Below are 25,820 nucleotides of genomic sequence, written 5' to 3' on the forward strand. Positions count from 1 at the left end.
ACCCTAAACCCTGAACCCTAACCCTAAACCCTGAACCCTGAACCCTGAACCCTAAACCCTGAACCCTAAACCCTGAACCCTAAACCCTGAACCCTAAACCCTGAACCCTAAACCCTGAACCCTGAACCCTGAACCCTAAACCCTGAACCCTGAACCCTAAACCCTGAACCCTAAACCCTGAACCCTGAACCCTAAACCCTGAACCCTGAACCCTAAACCCTGAACCCTAAACCCTGAACCCTGAACCCTAAACCCTGAACCCTGAACCCTAAACCCTGAACCCTAAACCCTGAACCCTAAACCCTGAACCCTGAACCCTGAACCCTAAACCCTGAACCCTAAACCCTGAACCCTAAACCCTGAACCCTGAACCCTAAACCCTGAACCCTAAACCCTGAACCCTGAACCCTAAACCCTGAACCCTAAACCCTGAACCCTAAACCCTGAACCCTGAACCCTAAACCCTGAACCCTAAACCCTGAACCCTAAACCCTGAACCCTGAACCCTGAACCCTAAACCCTGAACCCTAAACCCTGAACCCTAAACCCTAAACCCTGAACCCTAAACCCTGAACCCTAACCCTAAACCCTGAACCATAAACCTGAACCCTAAACCCTGAACCATAAACCTGAACCCTAAACCACAAACCCTAAACCACAAACCCTAAACCCTGAACCATAAACCCCTAAACCCAAATTAACATATTTCAGTTTTAGTCATTGATACAATATTATATATATTAGTACAATAACGCTAATTTTATATACCGAATTGTTTATAAGTATTATAGAAAAATATGACATTACATTTTATTTATATATTTATATTTTAACTATTTTAAAATATAATTTATTTATACCTCAAAACTATCAAATTTATAAATTAATAGTGATTAATATATTATTATACCTTTATAGTAAATAAATTAATATATAGAGAACTATTTATATCAATATAAATTATAATTTTAACATAAATGTAAATTATTGAAATTAAAAAAGTGAGTATTATATATATTTATAATTTATGAATTTATTATACACATATATATAGTGTATTTTTTATGTATTACTAAAAATGTTAGATGTATAAAACATCTTTTATAGATAATGTTGTATTGTCGATTCTCGATCGGTATTCCATGCATCTATATTTTATGACTACCTATTCTATATTGGTAATATGTTTAATTAACAATAAAAATATTCCCATTAAGCTGAAGGTATATTATAATGTAGATGAATATTCAAAATGAATCATCTTATAATTCATACCCAGCCTCATATATAATTCTATTATTACAGTTCAATTGACATAATATAATTTAAATTAAAGTAACTGTAGACAAATTATAAGCTTTACTAAATAGAATTTTCATCAAATAAAGAAACATATTGCGTTATGCATAATTCGATGTAACCACATATTAACAAATTTTATATAATAGGAATTATAGCATGATATGAATGCATATGTAGTCAATATATATATTAATATATACAATACAAATATTTTACTTTAACCATATTAAATCGGCATGAGCACTCAATTATATATACTATAATTTATGAAAAAATGTGATGTGGTCGTTTTCATATTAATTCCCGTACCCCTTTTTTGGTTACACATTTAGACTTCATCTAGAGATTAACCATACGTAAATGGTATATATATTTAATCAACATTTATAGACCAATAAATATTATAAAATTATTAAAAATTAAATATAATACTTGTCCCTAACCCGAATGTGAGTTTCACAAACATAACCCTGACCCACAACATAAAAACTGTTTAAAAATTATACAAAAGGAGTACAAAAATATTATAACTATACATATATAAAATTATATATTATTGATTATATTATTTAATTATTCTTATATACCCAATAATTATGGTAAAAAATTATTTATTTTCAAATAGACAATTTCTTAACATATATCAATCATTATTACTATTCCTGAGATAGCCATTACTCTTCGAGTCTTATATTAATTTTCTTCTTTATTTTTTTACATTTTTTTCGAAATCCAAATAACGAATACTAATATAAAAATGGTAAACATATTATATATTTTTTGATAATCACATATAAGTAATCACGAAAATAATTTACAAATCCCTTATTATTTACCTTATAAGAAATTCCCAAACAAATTGGTATTGCAACTAATATCGATAAAACTATAATTAATTTATTTACTAGTGCTGACCCTGATAATGTGATGTTAGAACTCGGTTCAGAACTTTGTGCAGGATTTTGTATTGTGTTTATCGGTGAAATGGATGGAATATCACTACAATCAACTTTATATTACAATAATTTTTAAAATTATTATAATCATTTGATAATCTAGACAATAATTTATAATATGGACTATCTTCAGTAATATCAGAAACGTTATTAAGTTCATTATATTTTGCAACAAATTCCTTAGCTTTTTCTAAATATTTCTTGCATGTTGGTTTGTTTGCATCAATTTCATTATACATGTTACATAATTATTTAAATGCACCATAAAATTTAGACATGTCTGTAATATTAATACTCATAAAACATTCGTTTCCTTTTATAAACTCCTTAAAATTATTATATCCCGTTTTATTTTTTAATCAATTACTACAATCATCATAATTATTATTATTTTTTTACAATTAGTATAATGACTGTTATTCTTTATATGCGCTTCATAAAATTCATTTAGCTTTTTGATTTTCCTATCTTTCTTTAGCTTTAACATATAACTTAACCATATCATAATATATATAATAAATGCTTCAGATTTTTCTTTAAACTATCAATATTAATATTTTGCTCGAACAACCATAGACCATAAACCCCTAAACCACAAACCCTAAACCCTGAACCATAAACCTGAACCCTAAACCCTGAACCATAAACCTGAACCCTAAACCCTGAACCATAAACCTGAACCCTAAACCACAAACCCCTAAACCCTGAACCATAAACCCCTAAACCCAAATTAACATATTTCAGTTTTAGTCATTGATACAATATTATATATATTAGTACAATAACGCTAATTTTATATACCGAATTGTTTATAAGTATTATAGAAAAATATGACATTACATTTTATTTATATATTTATATTTTAACTATTTTAAAATATAATTTATTTATACCTCAAAAACTATCAAATTTATAAATTAATAGTGATTAATATATTATTATACCTTTATAGTAAATAAATTAATATATAGAGAACTATTTATATCAATATAAATTATAATTTTAACATAAATGTAAATTATTGAAATTAAAAAAGTGAGTATTATATATATTTATAATTTATGAATTTATTATACACATATATATAGTGTATTTTTTATGTATTACTAAAAATGTTAGATGTATAAAACATCTTTTATAGATAATGTTGTATTGTCGATTCTCGATCGGTATTCCATGCATCTATATTTTATGACTACCTATTCTATATTGGTAATATGTTTAATTAACAATAAAAATATTCCCATTAAGCTGAAGGTATATTATAATGTAGATGAATATTCAAAATGAATCATCTTATAATTCATACCCAGCCTCATATATAATTCTATTATTACAGTTCAATTGACATAATATAATTTAAATTAAAGTAACTGTAGACAAATTATAAGCTTTACTAAATAGAATTTTCATCAAATAAAGAAACATATTGCGTTATGCATAATTCGATGTAACCACATATTAACAAATTTTATATAATAGGAATTATAGCATGATATGAATGCATATGTAGTCAATATATATATTAATATATACAATACAAATATTTTACTTTAACCATATTAAATCGGCATGAGCACTCAATTATATATACTATAATTTATGAAAAAATGTGATGTGGTCGTTTTCATATTAATTCCCGTACCCCTTTTTTGGTTACACATTTAGACTTCATCTAGAGATTAACCATACGTAAATGGTATATATATTTAATCAACATTTATAGACCAATAAATATTATAAAATTATTAAAAATTAAATATAATACTTGTCCCTAACCCGAATGTGAGTTTCACAAACATAACCCTGACCCACAACATAAAAACTGTTTAAAAATTATACAAAAGGAGTACAAAAATATTATAACTATACATATATAAAATTATATATTATTGATTATATTATTTAATTATTCTTATATACCCAATAATTATGGTAAAAAATTATTTATTTTCAAATAGACAATTTCTTAACATATATCAATCATTATTACTATTCCTGAGATAGCCATTACTCTTCGAGTCTTATATTAATTTTCTTCTTTATTTTTTTACATTTTTTTCGAAATCCAAATAACGAATACTAATATAAAAATGGTAAACATATTATATATTTTTTGATAATCACATATAAGTAATCACGAAAATAATTTACAAATCCCTTATTATTTACCTTATAAGAAATTCCCAAACAAATTGGTATTGCAACTAATATCGATAAAACTATAATTAATTTATTTACTAGTGCTGACCCTGATAATGTGATGTTAGAACTCGGTTCAGAACTTTGTGCAGGATTTTGTATTGTGTTTATCGGTGAAATGGATGGAATATCACTACAATCAACTTTATATTACAATAATTTTTAAAATTATTATAATCATTTGATAATCTAGACAATAATTTATAATATGGACTATCTTCAGTAATATCAGAAACGTTATTAAGTTCATTATATTTTGCAACAAATTCCTTAGCTTTTTCTAAATATTTCTTGCATGTTGGTTTGTTTGCATCAATTTCATTATACATGTTACATAATTATTTAAATGCACCATAAAATTTAGACATGTCTGTAATATTAATACTCATAAAACATTCGTTTCCTTTTATAAACTCCTTAAAATTATTATATCCCGTTTTATTTTTTAATCAATTACTACAATCATCATAATTATTATTATTTTTTTACAATTAGTATAATGACTGTTATTCTTTATATGCGCTTCATAAAATTCATTTAGCTTTTTGATTTTCCTATCTTTCTTTAGCTTTAACATATAACTTAACCATATCATAATATATATAATAAATGCTTCAGATTTTTCTTTAAACTATCAATATTAATATTTTGCTCGAACAACCATAGACCATAAACCCCTAAACCACAAACCCTAAACCCTGAACCATAAACCTGAACCCTAAACCCTGAACCATAAACCTGAACCCTAAACCCTGAACCATAAACCTGAACCCTAAACCACAAACCCTAAACCCTGAACCATAAACCCCTAAACCCAAATTAACATATTTCAGTTTTAGTCATTGATACAATATTATATATATTAGTACAATAACGCTAATTTTATATACCGAATTGTTTATAAGTATTATAGAAAAATATGACATTACATTTTATTTATATATTTATATTTTAACTATTTTAAAATATAATTTATTTATACCTCAAAACTATCAAATTTATAAATTAATAGTGATTAATATATTATTATACCTTTATAGTAAATAAATTAATATATAGAGAACTATTTATATCAATATAAATTATAATTTTAACATAAATGTAAATTATTGAAATTAAAAAAGTGAGTATTATATATATTTATAATTTATGAATTTATTATACACATATATATAGTGTATTTTTTATGTATTACTAAAAATGTTAGATGTATAAAACATCTTTTATAGATAATGTTGTATTGTCGATTCTCGATCGGTATTCCATGCATCTATATTTTATGACTACCTATTCTATATTGGTAATATGTTTAATTAACAATAAAAATATTCCCATTAAGCTGAAGGTATATTATAATGTAGATGAATATTCAAAATGAATCATCTTATAATTCATACCCAGCCTCATATATAATTCTATTATTACAGTTCAATTGACATAATATAATTTAAATTAAAGTAACTGTAGACAAATTATAAGCTTTACTAAATAGAATTTTCATCAAATAAAGAAACATATTGCGTTATGCATAATTCGATGTAACCACATATTAACAAATTTTATATAATAGGAATTATAGCATGATATGAATGCATATGTAGTCAATATATATATTAATATATACAATACAAATATTTTACTTTAACCATATTAAATCGGCATGAGCACTCAATTATATATACTATAATTTATGAAAAAATGTGATGTGGTCGTTTTCATATTAATTCCCGTACCCCTTTTTTGGTTACACATTTAGACTTCATCTAGAGATTAACCATACGTAAATGGTATATATATTTAATCAACATTTATAGACCAATAAATATTATAAAATTATTAAAAATTAAATATAATACTTGTCCCTAACCCGAATGTGAGTTTCACAAACATAACCCTGACCCACAACATAAAAACTGTTTAAAAATTATACAAAAGGAGTACAAAAATATTATAACTATACATATATAAAATTATATATTATTGATTATATTATTTAATTATTCTTATATACCCAATAATTATGGTAAAAAATTATTTATTTTCAAATAGACAATTTCTTAACATATATCAATCATTATTACTATTCCTGAGATAGCCATTACTCTTCGAGTCTTATATTAATTTTCTTCTTTATTTTTTTACATTTTTTTCGAAATCCAAATAACGAATACTAATATAAAAATGGTAAACATATTATATATTTTTTGATAATCACATATAAGTAATCACGAAAATAATTTACAAATCCCTTATTATTTACCTTATAAGAAATTCCCAAACAAATTGGTATTGCAACTAATATCGATAAAACTATAATTAATTTATTTACTAGTGCTGACCCTGATAATGTGATGTTAGAACTCGGTTCAGAACTTTGTGCAGGATTTTGTATTGTGTTTATCGGTGAAATGGATGGAATATCACTACAATCAACTTTATATTACAATAATTTTTAAAATTATTATAATCATTTGATAATCTAGACAATAATTTATAATATGGACTATCTTCAGTAATATCAGAAACGTTATTAAGTTCATTATATTTTGCAACAAATTCCTTAGCTTTTTCTAAATATTTCTTGCATGTTGGTTTGTTTGCATCAATTTCATTATACATGTTACATAATTATTTAAATGCACCATAAAATTTAGACATGTCTGTAATATTAATACTCATAAAACATTCGTTTCCTTTTATAAACTCCTTAAAATTATTATATCCCGTTTTATTTTTTAATCAATTACTACAATCATCATAATTATTATTATTTTTTTACAATTAGTATAATGACTGTTATTCTTTATATGCGCTTCATAAAATTCATTTAGCTTTTTGATTTTCCTATCTTTCTTTAGCTTTAACATATAACTTAACCATATCATAATATATATAATAAATGCTTCAGATTTTTCTTTAAACTATCAATATTAATATTTTGCTCGAACAACCATAGACCATAAACCCCTAAACCACAAACCCTAAACCCTGAACCATAAACCTGAACCCTAAACCCTGAACCATAAACCTGAACCCTAAACCCTGAACCATAAACCTGAACCCTAAACCACAAACCCTAAACCCTGAACCATAAACCCCTAAACCCAAATTAACATATTTCAGTTTTAGTCATTGATACAATATTATATATATTAGTACAATAACGCTAATTTTATATACCGAATTGTTTATAAGTATTATAGAAAAATATGACATTACATTTTATTTATATATTTATATTTTAACTATTTTAAAATATAATTTATTTATACCTCAAAACTATCAAATTTATAAATTAATAGTGATTAATATATTATTATACCTTTATAGTAAATAAATTAATATATAGAGAACTATTTATATCAATATAAATTATAATTTTAACATAAATGTAAATTATTGAAATTAAAAAAGTGAGTATTATATATATTTATAATTTATGAATTTATTATACACATATATATAGTGTATTTTTTATGTATTACTAAAAATGTTAGATGTATAAAACATCTTTTATAGATAATGTTGTATTGTCGATTCTCGATCGGTATTCCATGCATCTATATTTTATGACTACCTATTCTATATTGGTAATATGTTTAATTAACAATAAAAATATTCCCATTAAGCTGAAGGTATATTATAATGTAGATGAATATTCAAAATGAATCATCTTATAATTCATACCCAGCCTCATATATAATTCTATTATTACAGTTCAATTGACATAATATAATTTAAATTAAAGTAACTGTAGACAAATTATAAGCTTTACTAAATAGAATTTTCATCAAATAAAGAAACATATTGCGTTATGCATAATTCGATGTAACCACATATTAACAAATTTTATATAATAGGAATTATAGCATGATATGAATGCATATGTAGTCAATATATATATTAATATATACAATACAAATATTTTACTTTAACCATATTAAATCGGCATGAGCACTCAATTATATATACTATAATTTATGAAAAAATGTGATGTGGTCGTTTTCATATTAATTCCCGTACCCCTTTTTTGGTTACACATTTAGACTTCATCTAGAGATTAACCATACGTAAATGGTATATATATTTAATCAACATTTATAGACCAATAAATATTATAAAATTATTAAAAATTAAATATAATACTTGTCCCTAACCCGAATGTGAGTTTCACAAACATAACCCTGACCCACAACATAAAAACTGTTTAAAAATTATACAAAAGGAGTACAAAAATATTATAACTATACATATATAAAATTATATATTATTGATTATATTATTTAATTATTCTTATATACCCAATAATTATGGTAAAAAATTATTTATTTTCAAATAGACAATTTCTTAACATATATCAATCATTATTACTATTCCTGAGATAGCCATTACTCTTCGAGTCTTATATTAATTTTCTTCTTTATTTTTTTACATTTTTTTCGAAATCCAAATAACGAATACTAATATAAAAATGGTAAACATATTATATATTTTTTGATAATCACATATAAGTAATCACGAAAATAATTTACAAATCCCTTATTATTTACCTTATAAGAAATTCCCAAACAAATTGGTATTGCAACTAATATCGATAAAACTATAATTAATTTATTTACTAGTGCTGACCCTGATAATGTGATGTTAGAACTCGGTTCAGAACTTTGTGCAGGATTTTGTATTGTGTTTATCGGTGAAATGGATGGAATATCACTACAATCAACTTTATATTACAATAATTTTTAAAATTATTATAATCATTTGATAATCTAGACAATAATTTATAATATGGACTATCTTCAGTAATATCAGAAACGTTATTAAGTTCATTATATTTTGCAACAAATTCCTTAGCTTTTTCTAAATATTTCTTGCATGTTGGTTTGTTTGCATCAATTTCATTATACATGTTACATAATTATTTAAATGCACCATAAAATTTAGACATGTCTGTAATATTAATACTCATAAAACATTCGTTTCCTTTTATAAACTCCTTAAAATTATTATATCCCGTTTTATTTTTTAATCAATTACTACAATCATCATAATTATTATTATTTTTTTACAATTAGTATAATGACTGTTATTCTTTATATGCGCTTCATAAAATTCATTTAGCTTTTTGATTTTCCTATCTTTCTTTAGCTTTAACATATAACTTAACCATATCATAATATATATAATAAATGCTTCAGATTTTTCTTTAAACTATCAATATTAATATTTTGCTCGAACAACCATAGACCATAAACCCCTAAACCACAAACCCTAAACCCTGAACCATAAACCTGAACCCTAAACCCTGAACCATAAACCTGAACCCTAAACCCTGAACCATAAACCTGAACCTAAACCACAAACCCTAAACCCTGAACCATAAACCCCTAAACCCAAATTAACATATTTCAGTTTTAGTCATTGATACAATATTATATATATTAGTACAATAACGCTAATTTTATATACCGAATTGTTTATAAGTATTATAGAAAAATATGACATTACATTTTATTTATATATTTATATTTTAACTATTTTAAAATATAATTTATTTATACCTCAAAACTATCAAATTTATAAATTAATAGTGATTAATATATTATTATACCTTTATAGTAAATAAATTAATATATAGAGAACTATTTATATCAATATAAATTATAATTTTAACATAAATGTAAATTATTGAAATTAAAAAAGTGAGTATTATATATATTTATAATTTATGAATTTATTATACACATATATATAGTGTATTTTTTATGTATTACTAAAAATGTTAGATGTATAAAACATCTTTTATAGATAATGTTGTATTGTCGATTCTCGATCGGTATTCCATGCATCTATATTTTATGACTACCTATTCTATATTGGTAATATGTTTAATTAACAATAAAAATATTCCCATTAAGCTGAAGGTATATTATAATGTAGATGAATATTCAAAATGAATCATCTTATAATTCATACCCAGCCTCATATATAATTCTATTATTACAGTTCAATTGACATAATATAATTTAAATTAAAGTAACTGTAGACAAATTATAAGCTTTACTAAATAGAATTTTCATCAAATAAAGAAACATATTGCGTTATGCATAATTCGATGTAACCACATATTAACAAATTTTATATAATAGGAATTATAGCATGATATGAATGCATATGTAGTCAATATATATATTAATATATACAATACAAATATTTTACTTTAACCATATTAAATCGGCATGAGCACTCAATTATATATACTATAATTTATGAAAAAATGTGATGTGGTCGTTTTCATATTAATTCCCGTACCCCTTTTTTGGTTACACATTTAGACTTCATCTAGAGATTAACCATACGTAAATGGTATATATATTTAATCAACATTTATAGACCAATAAATATTATAAAATTATTAAAAATTAAATATAATACTTGTCCCTAACCCGAATGTGAGTTTCACAAACATAACCCTGACCCACAACATAAAAACTGTTTAAAAATTATACAAAAGGAGTACAAAAATATTATAACTATACATATATAAAATTATATATTATTGATTATATTATTTAATTATTCTTATATACCCAATAATTATGGTAAAAAATTATTTATTTTCAAATAGACAATTTCTTAACATATATCAATCATTATTACTATTCCTGAGATAGCCATTACTCTTCGAGTCTTATATTAATTTTCTTCTTTATTTTTTTACATTTTTTTCGAAATCCAAATAACGAATACTAATATAAAAATGGTAAACATATTATATATTTTTTGATAATCACATATAAGTAATCACGAAAATAATTTACAAATCCCTTATTATTTACCTTATAAGAAATTCCCAAACAAATTGGTATTGCAACTAATATCGATAAAACTATAATTAATTTATTTACTAGTGCTGACCCTGATAATGTGATGTTAGAACTCGGTTCAGAACTTTGTGCAGGATTTTGTATTGTGTTTATCGGTGAAATGGATGGAATATCACTACAATCAACTTTATATTACAATAATTTTTAAAATTATTATAATCATTTGATAATCTAGACAATAATTTATAATATGGACTATCTTCAGTAATATCAGAAACGTTATTAAGTTCATTATATTTTGCAACAAATTCCTTAGCTTTTTCTAAATATTTCTTGCATGTTGGTTTGTTTGCATCAATTTCATTATACATGTTACATAATTATTTAAATGCACCATAAAATTTAGACATGTCTGTAATATTAATACTCATAAAACATTCGTTTCCTTTTATAAACTCCTTAAAATTATTATATCCCGTTTTATTTTTTAATCAATTACTACAATCATCATAATTATTATTATTTTTTTACAATTAGTATAATGACTGTTATTCTTTATATGCGCTTCATAAAATTCATTTAGCTTTTTGATTTTCCTATCTTTCTTTAGCTTTAACATATAACTTAACCATATCATAATATATATAATAAATGCTTCAGATTTTTCTTTAAACTATCAATATTAATATTTTGCTCGAACAACCATAGACCATAAACCCCTAAACCACAAACCCTAAACCCTGAACCATAAACCTGCAACCCTAAACCTGAACCATAAACCTGAACCCTAAACCCTGAACCATAAACCCCTAAACCACAAACGCGCTAAACCACAAACCCTAAACCCTGAACCATAAACCCCTAAACCCAAATTAACATATTTCAGTTTTAGTCATTGATACAATATTATATATATTAGTACAATAACGCTAATTTTATATACCGAATTGTTTATAAGTATTATAGAAAATATGACATTACATTTTATTTATATATTTATATTTTAACTATTTTAAAATATAATTTATTTATACCTCAAAACTATCAAATTTATAAATTAATAGTGATTAATATATTATTATACCTTTATAGTAAATAAATTAATATATAGAGAACTATTTATATCAATATAAATTATAATTTTAACATAAATGTAAATTATTGAAATTAAAAAAGTGAGTATTATATATATTTATAATTTATGAATTTATTATACACATATATATAGTGTATTTTTTATGTATTACTAAAAATGTTAGATGTATAAAACATCTTTTATAGATAATGTTGTATTGTCGATTCTCGATCGGTATTCCATGCATCTATATTTTATGACTACCTATTCTATATTGGTAATATGTTTAATTAACAATAAAAATATTCCCATTAAGCTGAAGGTATATTATAATGTAGATGAATATTCAAAATGAATCATCTTATAATTCATACCCAGCCTCATATATAATTCTATTATTACAGTTCAATTGACATAATATAATTTAAATTAAAGTAACTGTAGACAAATTATAAGCTTTACTAAATAGAATTTTCATCAAATAAAGAAACATATTGCGTTATGCATAATTCGATGTAACCACATATTAACAAATTTTATATAATAGGAATTATAGCATGATATGAATGCATATGTAGTCAATATATATATTAATATATACAATACAAATATTTTACTTTAACCATATTAAATCGGCATGAGCACTCAATTATATATACTATAATTTATGAAAAAATGTGATGTGGTCGTTTTCATATTAATTCCCGTACCCCTTTTTTGGTTACACATTTAGACTTCATCTAGAGATTAACCATACGTAAATGGTATATATATTTAATCAACATTTATAGACCAATAAATATTATAAAATTATTAAAAATTAAATATAATACTTGTCCCTAACCCGAATGTGAGTTTCACAAACATAACCCTGACCCACAACATAAAAACTGTTTAAAAATTATACAAAAGGAGTACAAAAATATTATAACTATACATATATAAAATTATATATTATTGATTATATTATTTAATTATTCTTATATACCCAATAATTATGGTAAAAAATTATTTATTTTCAAATAGACAATTTCTTAACATATATCAATCATTATTACTATTCCTGAGATAGCCATTACTCTTCGAGTCTTATATTAATTTTCTTCTTTATTTTTTTACATTTTTTTCGAAATCCAAATAACGAATACTAATATAAAAATGGTAAACATATTATATATTTTTTGATAATCACATATAAGTAATCACGAAAATAATTTACAAATCCCTTATTATTTACCTTATAAGAAATTCCCAAACAAATTGGTATTGCAACTAATATCGATAAAACTATAATTAATTTATTTACTAGTGCTGACCCTGATAATGTGATGTTAGAACTCGGTTCAGAACTTTGTGCAGGATTTTGTATTGTGTTTATCGGTGAAATGGATGGAATATCACTACAATCAACTTTATATTACAATAATTTTTAAAATTATTATAATCATTTGATAATCTAGACAATAATTTATAATATGGACTATCTTCAGTAATATCAGAAACGTTATTAAGTTCATTATATTTTGCAACAAATTCCTTAGCTTTTTCTAAATATTTCTTGCATGTTGGTTTGTTTGCATCAATTTCATTATACATGTTACATAATTATTTAAATGCACCATAAAATTTAGACATGTCTGTAATATTAATACTCATAAAACATTCGTTTCCTTTTATAAACTCCTTAAAATTATTATATCCCGTTTTATTTTTTAATCAATTACTACAATCATCATAATTATTATTATTTTTTTACAATTAGTATAATGACTGTTATTCTTTATATGCGCTTCATAAAATTCATTTAGCTTTTTGATTTTCCTATCTTTCTTTAGCTTTAACATATAACTTAACCATATCATAATATATATAATAAATGCTTCAGATTTTTCTTTAAACTATCAATATTAATATTTTGCTCGAACAACCATAGACCATAAACCCCTAAACCACAAACCCTAAACCCTGAACCATAAACCTGAACCCTAAACCCTGAACCATAAACCTGAACCCTAAACCCTGAACCATAAACCTGAACCCTAAACCCTGAACCATAAACCCTAAACCACAAACCCTAAACCACAAACCCTAAACCCTGAACCATAAACCCCTAAACCCAAATTAACATATTTCAGTTTTAGTCATTGATACAATATTATATATATTAGTACAATAACGCTAATTTTATATACCGAATTGTTTATAAGTATTATAGAAAAATATGACATTACATTTTATTTATATATTTATATTTTAACTATTTTAAAATATAATTTATTTATACCTCAAAACTATCAAATTTATAAATTAATAGTGATTAATATATTATTATACCTTTATAGTAAATAAATTAATATATAGAGAACTATTTATATCAATATAAATTATAATTTTAACATAAATGTAAATTATTGAAATTAAAAAAGTGAGTATTATATATATTTATAATTTATGAATTTATTATACACATATATATAGTGTATTTTTTATGTATTACTAAAAATGTTAGATGTATAAAACATCTTTTATAGATAATGTTGTATTGTCGATTCTCGATCGGTATTCCATGCATCTATATTTTATGACTACCTATTCTATATTGGTAATATGTTTAATTAACAATAAAAATATTCCCATTAAGCTGAAGGTATATTATAATGTAGATGAATATTCAAAATGAATCATCTTATAATTCATACCCAGCCTCATATATAATTCTATTATTACAGTTCAATTGACATAATATAATTTAAATTAAAGTAACTGTAGACAAATTATAAGCTTTACTAAATAGAATTTTCATCAAATAAAGAAACATATTGCGTTATGCATAATTCGATGTAACCACATATTAACAAATTTTATATAATAGGAATTATAGCATGATATGAATGCATATGTAGTCAATATATATATTAATATATACAATACAAATATTTTACTTTAACCATATTAAATCGGCATGAGCACTCAATTATATATACTATAATTTTATGAAAAAATGTGATGTGGTCGTTTTCATATTAATTCCCGTACCCCTTTTTTGGTTACACATTTAGACTTCATCTAGAGATTAACCATACGTAAATGGTATATATATTTAATCAACATTTATAGACCAATAAATATTATAAAATTATTAAAAATTAAATATAATACTTGTCCCTAACCCGAATGTGAGTTTCACAAACATAACCCTGACCCACAACATAAAAACTGTTTAAAAATTATACAAAAGGAGTACAAAAATATTATAACTATACATATATAAAATTATATATTATTGATTATATTATTTAATTATTCTTATATACCCAATAATTATGGTAAAAAATTATTTATTTTCAAATAGACAATTTCTTAACATATATCAATCATTATTACTATTCCTGAGATAGCCATTACTCTTCGAGTCTTATATTAATTTTCTTCTTTATTTTTTTACATTTTTTTCGAAATCCAAATAACGAATACTAATATAAAAATGGTAAACATATTATATATTTTTGATAATCACATATAAGTAATCACGAAAATAATTTACAAATCCCTTATTATTTACCTTATAAGAAATTCCCAAACAAATTGGTATTGCAACTAATATCGATAAAACTATAATTAATTTATTTACTAGTGCTGACCCTGATAATGTGATGTTAGAACTCGGTTCAGAACTTTGTGCAGGATTTTGTATTGTGTTTATCGGTGAAATGGATGGAATATCACTACAATCAACTTTATATTACAATAATTTTTAAAATTATTATAATCATTTGATAATCTAGACAATAATTTATAATATGGACTATCTTCAGTAATATCAGAAACGTTATTAAGTTCATTATATTTTGCAACAAATTCCTTAGCTTTTTCTAAATATTTCTTGCATGTTGGTTTGTTTGCATCAATTTCATTATACATGTTACATAATTATTTAAATGCACCATAAAATTTAGACATGTCTGTAATATTAATACTCATAAAACATTCGTTTCCTTTTATAAACTCCTTAAAATTATTATATCCCGTTTTATTTTTTAATCAATTACTACAATCATCATAATTATTATTATTTTTTTACAATTAGTATAATGACTGTTATTCTTTATATGCGCTTCATAAAATTCATTTAGCTTTTTGATTTTCCTATCTTTCTTTAGCTTTAACATATAACTTAACCATATCATAATATATATAATAAATGCTTCAGATTTTTCTTTAAACTATCAATATTAATATTTTGCTCGAACAACCATAGACCATAAACCCCTAAACCACAAACCCTAAACCCTGAACCATAAACCTGAACCCTAAACCCTGAACCATAAACCTGAACCCTAAACCCTGAACCCTAAACCCTGAACCCTAAACCCTGAACCATAAACCCCTAAACCACAAACCCTAAACCACAAACCCTAAACCCTGAACCATAAACCCCTAAACCCAAATTAACATATTTCAGTTTTAGTCATTGATACAATATTATATATATTAGTACAATAACGCTAATTTTATATACCGAATTGTTTATAAGTATTATAGAAAAATATGACATTACATTTTATTTATATATTTATATTTTAACTATTTTAAAATATAATTTATTTATACCTCAAAACTATCAAATTTATAAATTAATAGTGATTAATATATTATTATACCTTTATAGTAAATAAATTAATATATAGAGAACTATTTATATCAATATAAATTATAATTTTAACATAAATGTAAATTATTGAAATTAAAAAAGTGAGTATTATATATATTTATAATTTATGAATTTATTATACACATATATATAGTGTATTTTTTATGTATTACTAAAAATGTTAGATGTATAAAACATCTTTTATAGATAATGTTGTATTGTCGATTCTCGATCGGTATTCCATGCATCTATATTTTATGACTACCTATTCTATATTGGTAATATGTTTAATTAACAATAAAAATATTCCCATTAAGCTGAAGGTATATTATAATGTAGATGAATATTCAAAATGAATCATCTTATAATTCATACCCAGCCTCATATATAATTCTATTATTACAGTTCAATTGACATAATATAATTTAAATTAAAGTAACTGTAGACAAATTATAAGCTTTACTAAATAGAATTTTCATCAAATAAAGAAACATATTGCGTTATGCATAATTCGATGTAACCACATATTAACAAATTTTATATAATAGGAATTATAGCATGATATGAATGCATATGTAGTCAATATATATATTAATATATACAATACAAATATTTTACTTTAACCATATTAAATCGGCATGAGCACTCAATTATATATACTATAATTTATGAAAAAATGTGATGTGGTCGTTTTCATATTAATTCCCGTACCCCTTTTTTGGTTACACATTTAGACTTCATCTAGAGATTAACCATACGTAAATGGTATATATATTTAATCAACATTTATAGACCAATAAATATTATAAAATTATTAAAAATTAAATATAATACTTGTCCCTAACCCGAATGTGAGTTTCACAAACATAACCCTGACCCACAACATAAAAACTGTTTAAAAATTATACAAAAGGAGTACAAAAATATTATAACTATACATATATAAAATTATATATTATTGATTATATTATTTAATTATTCTTATATACCCAATAATTATGGTAAAAAATTATTTATTTTCAAATAGACAATTTCTTAACATATATCAATCATTATTACTATTCCTGAGATAGCCATTACTCTTCGAGTCTTATATTAATTTTCTTCTTTATTTTTTTACATTTTTTTCGAAATCCAAATAACGAATACTAATATAAAAATGGTAAACATATTATATATTTTTTGATAATCACATATAAGTAATCACGAAAATAATTTACAAATCCCTTATTATTTACCTTATAAGAAATTCCCAAACAAATTGGTATTGCAACTAATATCGATAAAACTATAATTAATTTATTTACTAGTGCTGACCCTGATAATGTGATGTTAGAACTCGGTTCAGAACTTTGTGCAGGATTTTGTATTGTGTTTATCGGTGAAATGGATGGAATATCACTACAATCAACTTTATATTACAATAATTTTTAAAATTATTATAATCATTTGATAATCTAGACAATAATTTATAATATGGACTATCTTCAGTAATATCAGAAACGTTATTAAGTTCATTATATTTTGCAACAAATTCCTTAGCTTTTTCTAAATATTTCTTGCATGTTGGTTTGTTTGCATCAATTTCATTATACATGTTACATAATTATTTAAATGCACCATAAAATTTAGACATGTCTGTAATATTAATACTCATAAAACATTCGTTTCCTTTTATAAACTCCTTAAAATTATTATATCCCGTTTTATTTTTTAATCAATTACTACAATCATCATAATTATTATTATTTTTTTACAATTAGTATAATGACTGTTATTCTTTATATGCGCTTCATAAAATTCATTTAGCTTTTTGATTTTCCTATCTTTCTTTAGCTTTAACATATAACTTAACCATATCATAATATATATAATAAATGCTTCAGATTTTTCTTTAAACTATCAATATTAATATTTTGCTCGAACAACCATAGACCATAAACCCCTAAACCACAAACCCTAAACCCTGAACCATAAACCTGAACCCTAAACCCTGAACCATAAACCTGAACCCTAAACCCTGAACCATAAACCTGAACCCTAAACCACAAACCCTAAACCACAAACCCTAAACCCTGAACCATAAACCCCTAAACCCAAATTAACATATTTCAGTTTTAGTCATTGATACAATATTATATATATTAGTACAATAACGCTAATTTTATATACCGAATTGTTTATAAGTATTATAGAAAAATATGACATTACATTTTATTTATATATTTATATTTTAACTATTTTAAAATATAATTTATTTATACCTCAAAACTATCAAATTTATAAATTAATAGTGATTAATATATTATTATACCTTTATAGTAAATAAATTAATATATAGAGAACTATTTATATCAATATAAATTATAATTTTAACATAAATGTAAATTATTGAAATTAAAAAAGTGAGTATTATATATATTTATAATTTATGAATTTATTATACACATATATATAGTGTATTTTTTATGTATTACTAAAAATGTTAGATGTATAAAACATCTTTTATAGATAATGTTGTATTGTCGATTCTCGATCGGTATTCCATGCATCTATATTTTATGACTACCTATTCTATATTGGTAATATGTTTAATTAACAATAAAAATATTCCCATTAAGCTGAAGGTATATTATAATGTAGATGAATATTCAAAATGAATCATCTTATAATTCATACCCAGCCTCATATATAATTCTATTATTACAGTTCAATTGACATAATATAATTTAAATTAAAGTAACTGTAGACAAATTATAAGCTTTACTAAATAGAATTTTCATCAAATAAAGAAACATATTGCGTTATGCATAATTCGATGTAACCACATATTAACAAATTTTATATAATAGGAATTATAGCATGATATGAATGCATATGTAGTCAATATATATATTAATATATACAATACAAATATTTTACTTTAACCATATTAAATCGGCATGAGCACTCAATTATATATACTATAATTTATGAAAAAATGTGATGTGGTCGTTTTCATATTAATTCCCGTACCCCTTTTTTGGTTACACATTTAGACTTCATCTAGAGATTAACCATACGTAAATGGTATATATATTTAATCAACATTTATAGACCAATAAATATTATAAAATTATTAAAAATTAAATATAATACTTGTCCCTAACCCGAATGTGAGTTTCACAAACATAACCCTGACCCACAACATAAAAACTGTTTAAAAATTATACAAAAGGAGTACAAAAATATTATAACTATACATATATAAAATTATATATTATTGATTATATTATTTAATTATTCTTATATACCCAATAATTATGGTAAAAAATTATTTATTTTCAAATAGACAATTTCTTAACATATATCAATCATTATTACTATTCCTGAGATAGCCATTACTCTTCGAGTCTTATATTAATTTTCTTCTTTATTTTTTTACATTTTTTTCGAAATCCAAATAACGAATACTAATATAAAAATGGTAAACATATTATATATTTTTTGATAATCACATATAAGTAATCACGAAAATAATTTACAAATCCCTTATTATTTACCTTATAAGAAATTCCCAAACAAATTGGTATTGCAACTAATATCGATAAAACTATAATTAATTTATTTACTAGTGCTGACCCTGATAATGTGATGTTAGAACTCGGTTCAGAACTTTGTGCAGGATTTTGTATTGTGTTTATCGGTGAAATGGATGGAATATCACTACAATCAACTTTATATTACAATAATTTTTAAAATTATTATAATCATTTGATAATCTAGACAATAATTTATAATATGGACTATCTTCAGTAATATCAGAAACGTTATTAAGTTCATTATATTTTGCAACAAATTCCTTAGCTTTTTCTAAATATTTCTTGCATGTTGGTTTGTTTGCATCAATTTCATTATACATGTTACATAATTATTTAAATGCACCATAAAATTTAGACATGTCTGTAATATTAATACTCATAAAACATTCGTTTCCTTTTATAAACTCCTTAAAATTATTATATCCCGTTTTATTTTTTAATCAATTACTACAATCATCATAATTATTATTATTTTTTTACAATTAGTATAATGACTGTTATTCTTTATATGCGCTTCATAAAATTCATTTAGCTTTTTGATTTTCCTATCTTTCTTTAGCTTTAACATATAACTTAACCATATCATAATATATATAATAAATGCTTCAGATTTTTCTTTAAACTATCAATATTAATATTTTGCTCGAACAACCATAGACCATAAACCCCTAAACCACAAACCCTAAACCCTGAACCATAAACCTGAACCCTAAACCCTGAACCATAAACCTGAACCCTAAACCCTGAACCATAAACCTGAACCCTAAACCACAAACCCTAAACCACAAACCCTAAACCCTGAACCATAAACCCCTAAACCCAAATTAACATATTTCAGTTTTAGTCATTGATACAATATTATATATATTAGTACAATAACGCTAATTTTATATACCGAATTGTTTATAAGTATTATAGAAAAATATGACATTACATTTTATTTATATATTTATATTTTAACTATTTTAAAATATAATTTATTTATACCTCAAAACTATCAAATTTATAAATTAATAGTGATTAATATATTATTATACCTTTATAGTAAATAAATTAATATATAGAGAACTATTTATATCAATATAAATTATAATTTTAACATAAATGTAAATTATTGAAATTAAAAAAGTGAGTATTATATATATTTATAATTTATGAATTTATTATACACATATATATAGTGTATTTTTTATGTATTACTAAAAATGTTAGATGTATAAAACATCTTTTATAGATAATGTTGTATTGTCGATTCTCGATCGGTATTCCATGCATCTATATTTTATGACTACCTATTCTATATTGGTAATATGTTTAATTAACAATAAAAATATTCCCATTAAGCTGAAGGTATATTATAATGTAGATGAATATTCAAAATGAATCATCTTATAATTCATACCCAGCCTCATATATAATTCTATTATTACAGTTCAATTGACATAATATAATTTAAATTAAAGTAACTGTAGACAAATTATAAGCTTTACTAAATAGAATTTTCATCAAATAAAGAAACATATTGCGTTATGCATAATTCGATGTAACCACATATTAACAAATTTTATATAATAGGAATTATAGCATGATATGAATGCATATGTAGTCAATATATATATTAATATATACAATACAAATATTTTACTTTAACCATATTAAATCGGCATGAGCACTCAATTATATATACTATAATTTATGAAAAAATGTGATGTGGTCGTTTTCATATTAATTCCCGTACCCCTTTTTTGGTTACACATTTAGACTTCATCTAGAGATTAACCATACGTAAATGGTATATATATTTAATCAACATTTATAGACCAATAAATATTATAAAATTATTAAAAATTAAATATAATACTTGTCCCTAACCCGAATGTGAGTTTCACAAACATAACCCTGACCCACAACATAAAAACTGTTTAAAAATTATACAAAAGGAGTACAAAAATATTATAACTATACATATATAAAATTATATATTATTGATTATATTATTTAATTATTCTTATATACCCAATAATTATGGTAAAAAATTATTTATTTTCAAATAGACAATTTCTTAACATATATCAATCATTATTACTATTCCTGAGATAGCCATTACTCTTCGAGTCTTATATTAATTTTCTTCTTTATTTTTTTACATTTTTTTCGAAATCCAAATAACGAATACTAATATAAAAATGGTAAACATATTATATATTTTTTGATAATCACATATAAGTAATCACGAAAATAATTTACAAATCCCTTATTATTTACCTTATAAGAAATTCCCAAACAAATTGGTATTGCAACTAATATCGATAAAACTATAATTAATTTATTTACTAGTGCTGACCCTGATAATGTGATGTTAGAACTCTGGTTTGTCGTTACATGAATTGATTGACCTGCTTCACTAGATGATTCATCAGTTTTAGTTTCATTAGTACCTTCTATATCAACTGTTTTAGGTGTTTTTTCTGATGGTAATGGAGAAAGATTTATTGATGTGCCATTATAAGATCTGCCTTTTTCAAAGTTATTATAATAATTGGATAAAACAAGTAATACTTTATTGTATGAACTGTTGTCAATATTATTATCATCATTAAGAAGTTTTTGATACTCATCAGCAAATGCCTTAGCATGTTCTAAAGCTTGGATACTATTTTCATTATTATAAGAAGTATCCATATCACATAATAATTTAAGTAATTTATAAAATTTAGACATATGACTAATATTAATATCCATATATTCCTTTATTGCATCTATGACTTCCTTATAACTTTTATGTATTTGTTCATTGATAGTATTCTCAGTGTACTTCGTGTTATTTTCTATATGCTTAGAATAAAAATCTTTTATATTGGAAAATTCTGCACTTAACATTTTATTTAATTTATAGCCTAGCCATATCATTATGCATACAGCCTAATCCTTATAAGTTTTAGAATCAAATAAAGAACCATAATTACCGAACATATCATTAAATGACCGTAAACAACCAGCATTAATTATATCGGTATCTCCCTCGCATTTTTCATTGGGGTAATATTTGTTAAAAAATTCATTTCAAAAATTATAATTTCCAGATTCAATTAAATCATCGGGGGAAAACTCCCACATAGTTTCAAACTATCCACAGTAAGAAACAATTTTTAAAAATCAAATAAAAATTTCTATTAAAATGAACGTATTATTAATTTATAGATAATATAATATCAAAAATGCGTAATAACAAACATTTCTATTCAATAAATTGTATGTACCACTTTAATAATTGCCATATTGGAATTTTATTTTTGAACTATAAATTAAATACATCATATCAATTTCATATATACTGCATAAAAATAGGGGACATAAACTTGGATTCTGTATATAAAAATTATCTGTAATTAACCAAATTTTATTTTTAGATTAATTTAAAATTAATATAAAGTAATAATACAATAGTAACACCATAGTAAGTTTATATATTATTTATACAGATTAGCTAAACTACTTTAAATTGGAGATATTTAATACATTTTGGTCATATGTATAACATAATTTATGCTTAAACTCATGATTATTAATAATATCTATTATATTTTTATTATAAATTTTAAGGAATTTTATAACGAATTAAAAAAATATATACTATACATATGCTCTAATGTAGAACATGAACGCCCTGAAATTTAAATACTTCACAAATATAAAAATTAAGAGTATTGTTATTATTAGAATCCTTTAAAGTGTATAAATAGTCATTTTTTAAAATATATTAAATACTTATATACTTGTTTCTAATACTATATACCAATGTTTTATTAAAATTATAATATTTTCAAAATAAGTTGCATTTCTCCCTTTTTTAATTCCATATACATAAATTTATATTGTTTTTATTTAATATAAATAAATTCATAATCCATTTTAATGAGTTCAATAACTTTATTTTTATTCCTACAAATTACAATTTAGAATTATTCTTTATTATGTAATTTTATAATATATTTTGCAAATCTTTTCCACGGTTTAAAACGGCATTTAGCACTGAACTCGTATTTATTAAGCTATTTATAAGCTTAAATAAGTCTTTAAATGTAGATTGTTTTTAAAATCATACTTATTAAATGTTAAATATATAACATTTAAATAACTATTGATGCAATTTTAAAGTATAATATAAAACTATGTTTAATTAGGTTGTTGTACTGCCCTTTAAGAGGAGAGAAATAAGACATATTTGATCTTTTAATATTTAAATTCAAATAAATATTCGCTAAATGTTCTACGTAGTTATTCTATATCTTATATATTCTACTGCTATAGTTATCAATGTATATACAATCAAATAATTTATTAAAAATTCTATATTCTATTAATTCTATGACAAAACAATCTTGTTTTTGATTAAAGATAATTCAATAAACAATGATAATATGAAATAATAAAATGACATTTAACATTAATTGAGTCTTTAGTATTTTCTTTATTTATCCAGTTTTTTAAAATATAAAACCACATATCCCAAATTGGATCTTTAACAAAATATATAAAAATTATACTTTTATAATATATTATTATGTGTCTATGTGTCTTTTCGAAAAAAATAATATTTAATTATATGAAGTTTCCACAATAAAACAATATTTCAATATTAGTTATTAGTAAAGTATTTTATTAGATTATATGTATATGCATATAATAATAACGCATTATACCTATCATATTATTTATAATTATTGGAACAAAATATGATATGAAATTTTATTAATATACTTATATTTTAACTATTTTAAAATATAATTTATTTATACCTCAAAACTATAAAGTTTAAAAATTAATAGTGATTAATCTATTATTATACCTTATGATAAATAAATTATATCATAAATCAACTTTTATTAGTACTAATTAATTTTGATACAAATGTAAAATACAAAAAGAGAATAGTAACTACAATTAAAGCTTAAAAAAATGTTAGAAGCATAATAATATTTTATAGATTATGTTACATTGTCGATTTTCGATCAATATTCCATTGATCTATATGCAGTTCAGCTGGATAACATTATTTAAATTAAAATAAATATTATACAAGTTATAAGTTTTACTAAATAAAATTTTCATAAAATAAAGAAACATTATTATATGCATAATTCAATATAGATATGGGCTATCAAGGCTTATATAATAGGCAATTATGATATAGCATAATATGAATTCATATATAACCAACATTAT

The 25,820-nt window shown here is 23.0% G+C and overlaps 10 pseudogenes, besides 10 other annotated features; all 10 read right to left on the reverse strand.

The window, feature by feature from the left end:
• Positions 1-1,976: 1,976 nt before the first annotated feature.
• PBANKA_1100011 lies at positions 1,977-2,763 on the reverse strand (annotated as a pseudogene).
• Positions 1,977-2,763: a sequence feature (BIR protein, pseudogene;~PIR protein, pseudogene).
• Positions 2,764-4,268: 1,505 nt separating this feature from the next.
• Positions 4,269-5,055, reverse strand: PBANKA_1100021 (annotated as a pseudogene).
• Positions 4,269-5,055: a sequence feature (BIR protein, pseudogene;~PIR protein, pseudogene).
• Positions 5,056-6,558: 1,503 nt separating this feature from the next.
• PBANKA_1100031 lies at positions 6,559-7,345 on the reverse strand (annotated as a pseudogene).
• Positions 6,559-7,345: a sequence feature (BIR protein, pseudogene;~PIR protein, pseudogene).
• A 1,503-nt stretch (positions 7,346-8,848) lies between these two features.
• Positions 8,849-9,635, reverse strand: PBANKA_1100041 (annotated as a pseudogene).
• Positions 8,849-9,635: a sequence feature (BIR protein, pseudogene;~PIR protein, pseudogene).
• Positions 9,636-11,137: 1,502 nt separating this feature from the next.
• PBANKA_1100051 lies at positions 11,138-11,924 on the reverse strand (annotated as a pseudogene).
• Positions 11,138-11,924: a sequence feature (BIR protein, pseudogene;~PIR protein, pseudogene).
• A 1,513-nt stretch (positions 11,925-13,437) lies between these two features.
• On the reverse strand, positions 13,438-14,224 carry PBANKA_1100061 (annotated as a pseudogene).
• Positions 13,438-14,224: a sequence feature (BIR protein, pseudogene;~PIR protein, pseudogene).
• A 1,539-nt stretch (positions 14,225-15,763) lies between these two features.
• On the reverse strand, positions 15,764-16,549 carry PBANKA_1100071 (annotated as a pseudogene).
• Positions 15,764-16,549: a sequence feature (BIR protein, pseudogene;~PIR protein, pseudogene).
• Positions 16,550-18,089: 1,540 nt separating this feature from the next.
• On the reverse strand, positions 18,090-18,876 carry PBANKA_1100100 (annotated as a pseudogene).
• Positions 18,090-18,876: a sequence feature (BIR protein, pseudogene;~PIR protein, pseudogene).
• A 1,517-nt stretch (positions 18,877-20,393) lies between these two features.
• PBANKA_1100200 lies at positions 20,394-21,180 on the reverse strand (annotated as a pseudogene).
• Positions 20,394-21,180: a sequence feature (BIR protein, pseudogene;~PIR protein, pseudogene).
• A 1,517-nt stretch (positions 21,181-22,697) lies between these two features.
• PBANKA_1100300 lies at positions 22,698-23,872 on the reverse strand (annotated as a pseudogene).
• Positions 22,698-23,872: a sequence feature (PIR protein, pseudogene;~BIR protein, pseudogene).
• Positions 23,873-25,820: the final 1,948 nt, after the last annotated feature.

The sequence above is a fragment of the Plasmodium berghei genome (assembly GCF_900002375.2).
Source record: "Plasmodium berghei ANKA genome assembly, chromosome: 11".
Taxonomy (NCBI): Eukaryota; Apicomplexa; class Aconoidasida; order Haemosporida; family Plasmodiidae; genus Plasmodium; species Plasmodium berghei.